The sequence below is a fragment of the Numida meleagris genome, chromosome 4, assembly GCF_002078875.1.
Source record: "Numida meleagris isolate 19003 breed g44 Domestic line chromosome 4, NumMel1.0, whole genome shotgun sequence".
Lineage (NCBI taxonomy): Eukaryota > Metazoa > Chordata > Aves > Galliformes > Numididae > Numida > Numida meleagris.
In genome coordinates, this window is record NC_034412.1 from 59,423,314 (window position 1) to 59,434,853 (window position 11,540).

The following is an 11,540-nucleotide window of genomic DNA, read 5'->3' on the forward strand; positions in this document are numbered from 1 at the left end:
AATATGAAGAATTCTTATAAGTAAATATGTTAACTAAAGCCTAACCCACTCTAAAACCTTTACTTCCTGTTCTCTTGCAAGTGTACACTCTCACTCACTGTCCCACTCACTCTGTCTCTATCTTCCCTACTTTTCTGGGGTCCAAATTTGAGATTTACAGACTTAAAAACAACACAAATGATTTCTCATGAACAGTTAAGTGCTTTTCTCAACTCTTCCTGGAAGGTTTGCTGAATTTTCCCTATCACTGCCTGTACGTGAGGATGGCAAGGGGTGTGGTTTGTATCGACTAGATGATCTTAGAGGTTTTTTCCAATGGAAATGATTCTGTCTCCACTATAGCTTAAACTGATGTAAAGTGCTGCTTCTGTAATCCTGCCCTGCCCTGTTTGTCAGGCTGCATGTTCCCCTGACCCCGTGGTGAACTGCTCCAGGGCCCTGGAATCCAGCCACAGAAATACAGCCGGATGCAAATGGTGCAAAAGCATTTAAAATTCCATTTTGAACGGAAAATGGAGTCTGAAAACTTGAGCTGTCTCAAAGAAGTCAAACTACATGGAAAAACAGTTTATTGAGTTATGTTTTCAGTATTTGCTATATAACTTCCCTTCAGGAATACAAAATATAGATGTTCAATACACTGCAACTGGAAGATAACTTTGAACTGCAACTGCCTGTGAATTAAGTACTCTATGTCAATTGTTAATCATAGGTGTGTTTGTTTTTTGCTTCTACATCTTCTGAACATCTTCTGATTTTGATTCTTGAAAATTTGTGTTCAGTTTCTGACATGTTTTGAAGTGCTGAGAAGTTGATAGTCCTATCAATCTTTTGGTTAATTCAAGAGCCAATTATCACATAAGAGGGTTGATTCTACTACTTACCTGTGAAATTCTATTTTGAAGCAAATTTAAGAAGTTGGATTTTATTCTTTGTTGCTGAAGAGCCCACTGTCCCTCCTTTATCTCTTCCCCCCACAAAAAGGTTCTTCTCTTTTCATCACAGCATTGGACAATTCTTTATGTGTCGAATTTGCTATCTTGTTCATTTGACTTTTTTCTTCCTTTTTTGTTGATGCATATAAAAATATTTTTCTTCATGATAAATGCTTGTTAAGTAAACTGAGCTGCTTAATTACTTGTCAAATATACAATTCAGCCATTTAGATAAAATATTCTGGTTGAAGCCATTAAATCTAAAAATAGCAAAAAGGACACGTGCTGAGCATGGAGCTAATTTTAAGAATTAAACAGGATTTTGTGGGCCTTTATCACTCAGTCTCCCACTTTGGTGCTGTTCGTATCATTGCTTCTTTATTCTATTGCTCATTTATGACAACTGTAAGGAAATCCTTTGACACTTATTTACTCTAAAACCCATCTTAAAAACAGTAATTTATGAAGAAGGCAACACTACAAGTGAAAGGTTATAACCAATAACATTTTTTTCTGCTTCCTGATTTAACGTACAAAGCATTTAGAAGTCACAGATCAGCAGAATACATTCAGTGCATTGGTGAGTGGGGCATTACACTGAAGAGTGTGAATGACAACTTTTGCATTCTGTGTAGGTATTTCTGTCTCCTTTAGAAGTCCACCTGGGCAGTGTTCAAAGCTGGTGCTTTCTTCCCATTCCCCTGACACTTCAGGGAGAAGAGGTGAACTCTACCTTGTTTTCAAATTGGAGGACGACTGAATCTGAAGAAATGAGATGACATCAGTTCTTAAGTAAGTCAAATATGGGTTTCTCTGCTGACGCTGCTAATAGAAATGCTGAAATGCAGGCACTTATCTTCCTCCTTTTGGCATTAAAAGGGAGGTGAGGTGACTGGTGCAGAACGTGCAGCCTGCTCCCGGTTGCTTTCATCAAAAACAGTACCTTTCTCCTCCGAAATGAGCCCTTTCAGTGGTGGTTTGGTTGAACACCGAGCAGGCAGGCAGCTCAGCACTACGCAGCTGCTAGCTCATGCTCTCCGGTTGGTACTGGGGAAAGAACAGGAAAAGAAATGGGAGAACTTATGGGTTGAGACAGAGACAGTTTTCTGGGTGAAGCAGTAGCTGTGCTTGCAAGCGAAGCAAATGCATTTGCTGCTTCCCAGTAGCAGGCAAATGCTCAGCCACTTCCAGAAAAGCAAGGCTCATCACACATCGCAGTTTCTTGGCAAGACAGATGGCATCACTCTGAACATCCCCCCTCCTCTTTTCCTCAGCTTTTATGGCTGAGCATGTTGCCCTATGGCATGGAATATCCCTTCAGTCAGCCCGGCTCAGCCTTCCTGGCTGCGTCCCCTCCCAGCAACTTCCGCACCCCCAGCTCCTTGCTGCCAGGGTAGCACCAGAAGTAGCAAGGCCCTGGCTCTGTGCAAGCCCTGCTCAGCAACTGCTAAAACGTGGGGGTGTTAGCAACAATTTGTTTCACCCTCAACCCAAAGCGCAGCACCGTACCGCTAGTAGGAAGGCAGGGAGCTCTATCCCAGCCAAAACAGGGACGTGTCCCGCAGGAGATGACGGGAACCCCTTCAAAAAAAGCGTGCTGAAATGTGTTATTACTGAAAAGAATGCAGAGTGCCAAATCCGAACAGACTGGTGGCACATGGCCGAAAAAACACTTCAGAGGTAACTCACCTGTCAGCGGCTTGTAGTTCGTTTCTACCGATGTTGCTTTCCCGGCTCCTAACGAAACGTTTCACCTCCTGGGCTCAGTGACGCTGTTAATCGCGTTTGCTTCGCTGCTGGCTCACGCAGCGGGCGCTCAGCCCCTCCTGTGCGGGCCGGGCCGCGCCGCAGCCGCTCCGCCCGTGCCGGGCACGGGGTGGTGCTGCTGCACAAGCGATAGCGGGAGGATGGCTGCGCTTTCTCGCCTCGCTTACTGCAGGATTTTTTGGTTTTGTTTCGTTTTTATTTATTTGTTTGTTTGTTTGTTCGTTTGTTTTGTGCGCCTTCCGAATTGCTTTCTCTGGTTTCCTCAACCTGAAGTGCGGGCCAGACAAAGCATTCCTGGTTTCTTTTTGTTTTGTTTTTTTTTTTTTTTTTGCTGTTGTTCTTCTGTTCCCAGAACGCTACGGGATGTTCTTGTTTTCAGTAGAAAATGAGAGTGTGCCATTGTGTTCATTGATGAACGAGCAATACGTAAGAAATGGAAGCTGCATTCAGGCATAACGTAATTTTTGATGTCGAATGCTGACCTCCTGCGGTGTGAGCTAAACAAAACAGCCATTGTTCCTCCTTGGCCATCGTCATGAGAAATTAGAAAACTTTTATTAAACTCATTTGTTTCCAACTCGTGACTTTAGATTTTGCTGTGCAATGTTTCATATACACACAGATTTATGATTTCCACTCCCTGAATTACTAACATGTTTCATAGGACCGTGGCATTCTTTCCTATACTTCAAGCCCCAGTGTAATTGCCTGTCTCTGTGTAGAGAAACTGAGAGACCTTAAGGTCTCATCAGGGATCTGACACATTGTAGTCATTGTGTAAGCAGCAGGACAACACCACTGTATGCTGAAGGAGCAGGAACGAGTGGAAAGATGAGTTTTCGAACTGCATCCAACTGTGGTAACAGAGATGGCAACCATACAGTGTGTTGACAAACTCAGTAGGAAAGAGGAAGGACGTCTCAAGACTCAATCTAATCTAGTTTGCTATCGTAAGAAGGCTTTGGTTGTTTTCTACTGATGGGCTTCTGTTCTCAGAAGAAATGCATTCCTGACTTTTTTTTCCCCCCTTAATGTGGGGACAGTCTCTAGCAAGACCAGCGATGTCTGAAGCTTGTGAGAAATAGCTCAAATGATTTTTCGGAGACCAGATCTCTTGTGAAAAAGTTTTAATTCACGATTGCAATGGTGGGCGTCCTGCAAACAGGAACGCACAACGAAAAATATATCTCAGCCTTATATCCCCTATCCCCCAACGCCAAGAATTCCTCCCGTTTCCCTGTTGACTGAGTACTGCAGGTTCACAGTCTATCCAGTGCTTGCTATTGTATTTACAGCCTGATTCCATCAACCTTTGATCTCTCTCTCATAATTTGTTACCTCTTGTTTGTTGTGTCTGTCCCATCCATTTCCCTAACCTTGACAGCTGGGCCTCTCACTATCTGCTTATCAGTTTATCCAAGCGTACCCTAGCTGGTATGCAAGGCTGGAATAAAAACAACACAGTTTTAACTCTCACAGTTGGCCTGTTTTTGCACTGAGATCCCATAAGGAGTTCCTCCTTGTATGCCTGCATTCACAGATATGCCTTCAAATGGGTCCTGGTGCCTCCTGCACCTGTGTGACTGTGCCTACGATCAGCACGTGCTGGAGGGATCCTGCAGTGCTGTAGCAAGGGGTGCCATGGTGGGTGCTGAGTGGTGGCCAGCACCTCGGCTACTGACCACACAGAGAACTGGGAAGGGTGAGGGGAGGTAGCTCTGGTTTCATAAATGTAAGCCATGTAGCAAAGCAGTTACCAGAAGAGAGCCGCGACTGGGATAAAGAAATGTATCCCAATTTATTAGCCTATACGTAGCCTAAACAGCATAGGTTTCATTTGTTTTTATTGCTTAATATTGCTATTATTGTTGTTGTTCTGACCAGGGTTCTGTGGCTGCCCTGTGATCTTGCTGCTTCAGAAAAGAAAATGACTGAAAAGTGGGATTAGTGCTACAAGTCAAGGGGACGTTTGCATGGGAATTGTGTCTTTAAATGCAAGAAGAGAAATAGCTGATGTAAAGGAGACACGATCATGTTAAAAACTCAGGCTGACTGGATTTCTAAATCCAAGTGGATAACAATGCTGGGAATTAGTGAAATAGGGAAGCAGTTGGGAGCCCAGCAGGTTTGCAAAAGTTTTAATGGTGCGTTTGAATTGTGGCCTGATCCTGTGCTGATTCCCTCCTGTGCTTATGGGCGGAAAATCTGCTGACAATCCCTGGTGTTATCTTGTGATACACTGATGCAGATGCGCACTGCTTCTTTAGCCTTCTGTATTTTCCTCTCAAAGACTGGCTACCTGCATCCTGACCCGTTCCTCCTGGTTTGTGTGCGGCACTCGCTGCGTTTCAGGAACAGACACTCTTCAAGGGAGGAATAAAGACAAAGAACATTGTGTTGGTAACATTGTTTATAATTAACAGAATTTTAAACTTAATAATTGTTGTCATCCTTGCTTTAGAAATATGCTGCCAGCTTCCGAGTATGATGTCACTGGAAGGGAACCTCTAAGTTACAGATAATAAAGCTCAGAAAATGTTGGTCTTTTCTGAGCAGAAGCATTAAAAGCATTAAATAAAAAGTAAATACTGAAAATCTACAAAGAAGGTTGTTAAATGCTTAATATCTATATTTGGTCATGCCCCATGTCTCTTTCCACAACCCAATCAGGATTTGCAACAAAGGTGTTTCTTTGTTTGTCTCCACAATCCATGAGAGAATCTTTTGCAAATGAAAACCGAGTTGAATCCTTTCTGTTGTTAGAAAAAAGGAAGCAAAACCCCAGGGATCCTGTCCAAGTCGGTGAGAGTTTTTCTTTTCTGGCATCATGGTTGGTAAACCAACCAGATGCTCAGAACGCTGCACAAATGTTAACTGATGACACTTAAGGTGGCAATATTGTGTGTGAACTGCTAATGGTCATCACGAGGGAACTCTGAAGGGAAGAAGGGAAATTGTCAAGGTTTGTCATTCTAGCTATCATTTTCATAGTAACAAATGAGAAAAAACTACTGAGATGGGAAATGTATCAAAGTGGTACTGCTATATGAAGTTTTATTCAGCTGTTGACTCACTTTGGTATTAGTTTGTTTAATTTTATTCTATGTAGTTCTGTGTAGTATGCTTAATAGAGCTTAAGCTAAATGGATATTCTACTTCATGGACCTCTGCTGTGTGGAACTGGAAAAACATGTTAGTGAAGTGCTGAATAAGATCCTACATCACCAAATAGCCAATATAAGTGCTGTTATAGTCATGCTTTTGCCAGCAGAGGGCATCTTGAAAATATAATGCTAACATAAAGACAGAATTTCCTGAGGGAGTTGATGTCTGTTAGTAGTCTCTCTGTGCAAGAAGTGGAAAAATAGCACAGAGGCAGAGAAAATTTCCAACAGGGACCTGCACTTGGAGTTGACATCACTGCCTGCACAAAGGGTCAAATTTCTTGTTTTTGATATTGATGGCAGGCTCTGAAGCTGTGTAGGCAGATGGAACTGCTCCAACAAGAAACTATGTAATTTAAGCTATTTGGACTTCAGAACTTGCCTGAGTCTCTTACTGGAGAAATCAATAGCACATCAGTTGGTAGAAGACAGATCTTGATAAACTACTATTTCTGTTACACAGGCACTGTATATTGTATGTTTTCACACATGAACTCTGATAGATCACATCTAACAAAATGAGGAAACTGGGATTGTTCAGTATGGAGAAGAGGAGGCTCAGGGGAGACCTTATCACTCTCTACAACTGCCTGAAAGGAGGTTGTGGTGAGGTGGGAGTCGGCCTCTTCTCCCATGTAACTAGTAATAGAATGGGAAGGATTGGCCTCAAGTTGCACCAGGTGAGGTTCAGTTTGAGTATTAGGAAACATTTCTTCTCTGAAAGAGTGGTGATGCACTGGAATGGGCTGCCCAGGGAGATGGTGGAGTCACCATCCCTGGAGGTGTTCAAATAAATTTTGAGATGTTGTACTGAGGGAGGTGGTTTAGTGGGGAAATACTGGTGATAGCTAGATGGTTGGACTGGATGATCTTGGATGTCTTTTCCAGCTCTGGTGACTCTATGATTCTGTGATTCTAAGGTGGTACAACTTTTTAATGAGAGGGAGATTAGTGACAACTTGGGAATCATATGTGTTGAATGCGCAGCTTCTAACAAAGCTATACAGGTCATTTGAACAAAGTCTTTTTGTAGACACTGTTTGGGCATCAATTTTTATAATAAAGCTAAAACTATCTGCTGCTCTTCTTTCACTTCCTTTGAACTGGAGGGGCAAGGCTGGGGTTCCTCTTTCCTTGGGGCTCCATGGCAGCCCTGGCTGCAGGGGCTGGGGTTGCCTCCGGCCTGCCAGCCCCACCAAGACCACTCAGTAGATCTGCTGTGAGGCCTTGTCCTGGCTTGCTCCTTCAGGATCACAGGCTTTTCACTGCAACAAATCTCCCAGCCTTGCCCCTCCCATCCTGGGCTAATCTCTTCTCTATCCCAGTTTTCTGAGCTGTAGAGATGCTCGGTACCTTCCTCTCTGTCCAAAATTGCATGCTGTTTTTAGTGCTCAAGCTACTGTGAGTTCAGGGATAGCACTTTGGTTTCTGTTTCCTATAATAGCAGGCATCAGAACACTGACTAGCTGGACAAAATGTTCTCAGATATGACGATAACTTTTAAAATCTGTGAGAATCTATGGCTAGTTCTATGGAAGTGATTTCATCCCTGTAACTGAGAGCAGAGATCTAGCCTGCAGCATCTGCAGTTCCTCTTAACTGCTATGACTGGGATGCCTTGAGCTAATTCTGATTTAAATAATCACATGAAATACAAAAGTGGCTTTTCTTGAAAAGATAAGTGTAGATAATCAATATGGCCTTGCCTGACTAATGGTTGAATCTGATTTATTTTCTCTCTATTCTAATATGCAGTTGCAATTTATATTTTAAAGAGATTTTTAGTCCCTAATGCATAACTCCTGTTCAAATATATAGCCATTTTCAGGGCCTTCAAAGAAGAAAGAGGGAAAGACACAACAGAAGAGATGGAAAGTCATGAAGGAGGTGGAAGAAAAGAGGAGACCTGGAATGCATTAACTTTCATGTCAGGTTGGCAGTCACATGTCAAGGAGTATCAGGCACATCTGTTATCTGCGGGAGTGTGTCCACTCTGCCAGAAGAATTCTCGTTCCTCCAGGCTAATCAGCTTGACAATCATGTCCTGAGGCCGCATAAATGAGATATAAACACAGAATACACTGTAGCACCTCCCAAAACAGCTGTAAGGAGGGGAGTAGGTAGCATCAGGACTTGATATTTGGTCACTGTAGTGCAGGTGAGAAGGGTATGTATGGCAATCTCCCATGCTGTTTACGTAGCAGAAGGAGTAACTAAGTGAGGAAAGTGGCAGTAGTTTCTCACCTGGCTCTCCATGTACTACAGATAGTTCTGAATGAGCATCCTGCTTCTAAGGGGCTGCTCTCTATCTTAGACCCCTCTGTGCACCTACTGCAAAGCTGGCTAAAGGGTGACAAATAGCAGTGCAAGCATGGCAGCTGGGAAAAGAGCATGCCTTTCAGAAAGCAGCTCATTTTTAGACATGTTTAAGTCTGGTCTCAGAGTTTCTATGATCTCCTTGGATCTGGGACAAAGTTCCAGCCTTGCCATGCTGCAGTTTTGGTTGTTACAACTGGATGGGTCTCTTCCTTCCCTCCCTATAGTCCACCATCTGACTGGCATTCAGAGGTGCTGCTGTTTCCTTTCTCCCATGGGGCCGCAGCTCTGCATCTAAGCCCTGAGGTTTCCACTTGAGAGAGAAACAGCAGCAGCTGCTTACAGGCTGGAAAAGAGGAGCAGTGCTGGAAGGCTTGGGAAGCATCGCAGAGTGCCCTCTCCACTGAAGGATGAAGGGATGATTTGCATAGCTTGTCTATGGAGCGCTAAGCATTGCAAGTGGGTGGGAGGAAGTCTAATGCATGGGCTAAACAACAGTTTTTTGGCAGGTCTGCCTCATAGTCTTGGAAAATTGTATTTGGGGAAAGGGAGCATGGTTTTAAGACAGTCTTGTGCATGTTTTCAGACCTTGGCAGGCTACTGAGAAGTCAGAAAGGACAGCTCTGCCTTTTGCAATTGGAGCTGAGAAGGGAAGCCCGGAAGGAAAGAGACTCGCAATGACAACCCTCTATTCCTTTGTGGCAGTCTCTTTCTTGAAGTGTATTTCAAACACTAGCATTACACAAAGCAGCCCCAGTGTTTTGACAGTGGAAAGTTTTCCGGGTGGAGGGTACGAAAACATCAATGCACACAATTACCTAATAGTCTGACAAAATGTGGTAGAATAATGAGTCAAAGCAGGATTTTTTTGTTTTGATGACTGCACTGTAATTTCTGTACTAGTGATTTGTGCTGGTTCTAGTGAAATACATTAGGGCGTACAGTGGTGCCACTCTGTAGCTTATGTCCTTCTGAAGTTTTGGAAAAAAGATCTAATTTAATGGATGATATATTTAGCTTGCTTTGTGAAACTTGGGTCAACAAATAATGGAGAAAAATGTGAGAGAGACTTCAAGGGAGATTAAGGAAACGTGATGTTGTATAGAATGAAGTGTTAGAGAAATGATAGGAGGTCTGTGTTTGTCTAGATTGTCATTCTAATATAAAAACAGCTGAAAAAATTCAAAGTGAAATGCTAACATGCTGGTATGATGCATAAGAAGCAAGACCTAGGTAGATTTTTTGATTAAATATACATGAACCAATATGGTAAATAGTAAGAAAATACTTGAAAATCAATGAACGAGGTTTTCCTTCACAATGTTTTTTAAGGGAAAAAAAAAAGAAACGCAAACAGTACTCTTGGGCTAATTAATTCCTTCTGCATGCTGTACTAAGAATTAGGAAGACTACACCCATCATAAGTTTTGAAAAGGATATAAATTAGAACAAACTAAAAAGATTTGTGGTTTTTTTTTTAAGCTCCCAGAATTTGGATGAGGCAAATGGATGTGTAATGGAAATAAAAGCAAGAGGCTGAGCTGGCTGTTGCTGGCTCAAATTAGTCCAAACCAGAATCTGACTTGTGAGTTAGTCACTCAGGAGCCCAGAGCAGGTTAACTTGTTAATTTGGATACATCTGAACAGATTTCTTCAGCTGATTTTATGATAAACTTATTCAGAGTTAATTAATTGTTACTGTTTATTGCAGAGTGAGTTCATGGTCTCTGAAGGAGAAGGCTTGAAGCAATGATTTTGCACTATTTTAATCAGTAGCAGAGTTATCAGATGTCAATTGATTCACAGAACTACAACTTCAGAATCCAAAGGGCTGAAAATAGAATAATTACACAGAAAAGCTGTGAGGTCATGCATTTAATTTTGCTTGAGTCATGTTATGTCTTATTACTTGAAGGCAGACGGTTTGAAATGCGGAGCTAATTGGCACTCAGAACTCTGCTCCCTGCAGTATACATGAATGGTCATGTTGAGCAGGCATGTAGTGGCAGATCAGTGGTTAAATCCAAGCACTTATTTGATGGACAGGTCTGCAGCTGTATCTTTAGGCACAAAGGATGAGTTTTTGCATTAAATAAACACTGAAATCTATTGATCCTACTTTGTAGATCCGATGAGTTTGAGCTAGGTTCACTAAGAAACCTGTGCCAAGAACAATATTCACATTTGCAGGGATGTGGATGTGACTCTTGTGCGTGTCCTTGTGGAGAAGGTCAGAGGAGATTCAGGTATTAGGAAAAATTCCTTCTCCAGAGTTGTTGCTGGGCACTGGAGTGGGCTGCCTAGCGAGCTGGTGGAGTCACTGTCCCTAGAGGCATTCAACAAAAGAGTGGATATGGCACTGAGGGACGTGGTCTAGAGCTGTCACAGGCATAGGTAAGTGGCGGGACTGGATAATCTTAGTGGTCTTTCCAACCTTTTATGATTCTATGTGATCCTTAGCTGATGGCAGGCTGCAGTTAGCTGTTGGCATGGAATCCCAAGGAGAGCCATGTGTCTGAAATCTTGCTGTGTTAGGGGGATCTTTAGCCCCCGAATTCTGTCTGGAGGCCTGGTGCCTCTTACAGAAAGGACTGAAATGCATGGCCTAGAATCCTGCCTTCCAAATGGGAACCCAAATTTTTTCATTAAAAATGAAACAGACAGGTCCCTGCTTTAAAGCTACCTCACATTTATGTGGTCCTGAAGCAGTTAAAACTGTGTGTAGCAGAGGGAAAATGTCTATCAGTATTCTTTCCTGTGCAGATGTATTCATGCTTGTAAAGTCTGAGCCCGAAAGCTTCTCCCTTCTCAACAGCAGTGAAATGGATCTCTCTACTGGATTTTTATGAGGCTTTACTTACTGTGGAAAGCTGTACGTAGAAGCTGTACGGCTTCCTTGCAAAGAGGCTGGGGCTAACATCTTTCCAGGGCTTCTGCATTTCACCACTACATTCCAGAAAATGTTATCTGTCAAATTACGGTATCAGATGCGCTGTAAAGCTCTGGAGCTCCTTCAAAGGCAAAGCCTCAATAAACGCCCTTGTGTGTCTGTGTCCCTTGTTCATCTAAAATGATTTCCCTCTGATCTGCTTCTCAACAGTTTTTGCAGTAATTTGCATTGTGGATTCCTATTCAGTAAACTGGTTTCTCATTAAGGAGTAGAAACCTTGAAGATTGACCTTGAAAATTTTCTTTTAGATAACTTGCTGAAAACCATTCACCATTTCTGGTGGCAGAAGCGTCACCCCAGCCTGGCATGCCGCTTGTGCTGATGCCACCTTCCTGATGACAGCCCTGCTGTTTTGTTTCATCCTGCTGAGCACATGCCTTTCTGAAGCTGTTTTTTTTTTTTTTTTTT

General features: G+C 42.7%; 1 long non-coding RNA gene across 1 annotated transcript; it reads right to left on the reverse strand.

Moving 5' to 3' along the window:
* Window positions 547-2,992, reverse strand: LOC110398178. The gene is made up of 2 exons (XR_002438247.1): window positions 2,625-2,992; window positions 547-1,982 (listed from the first exon to the last, which is right to left on the reverse strand). It is a non-coding gene; the product is annotated as an uncharacterized LOC110398178 (long non-coding RNA).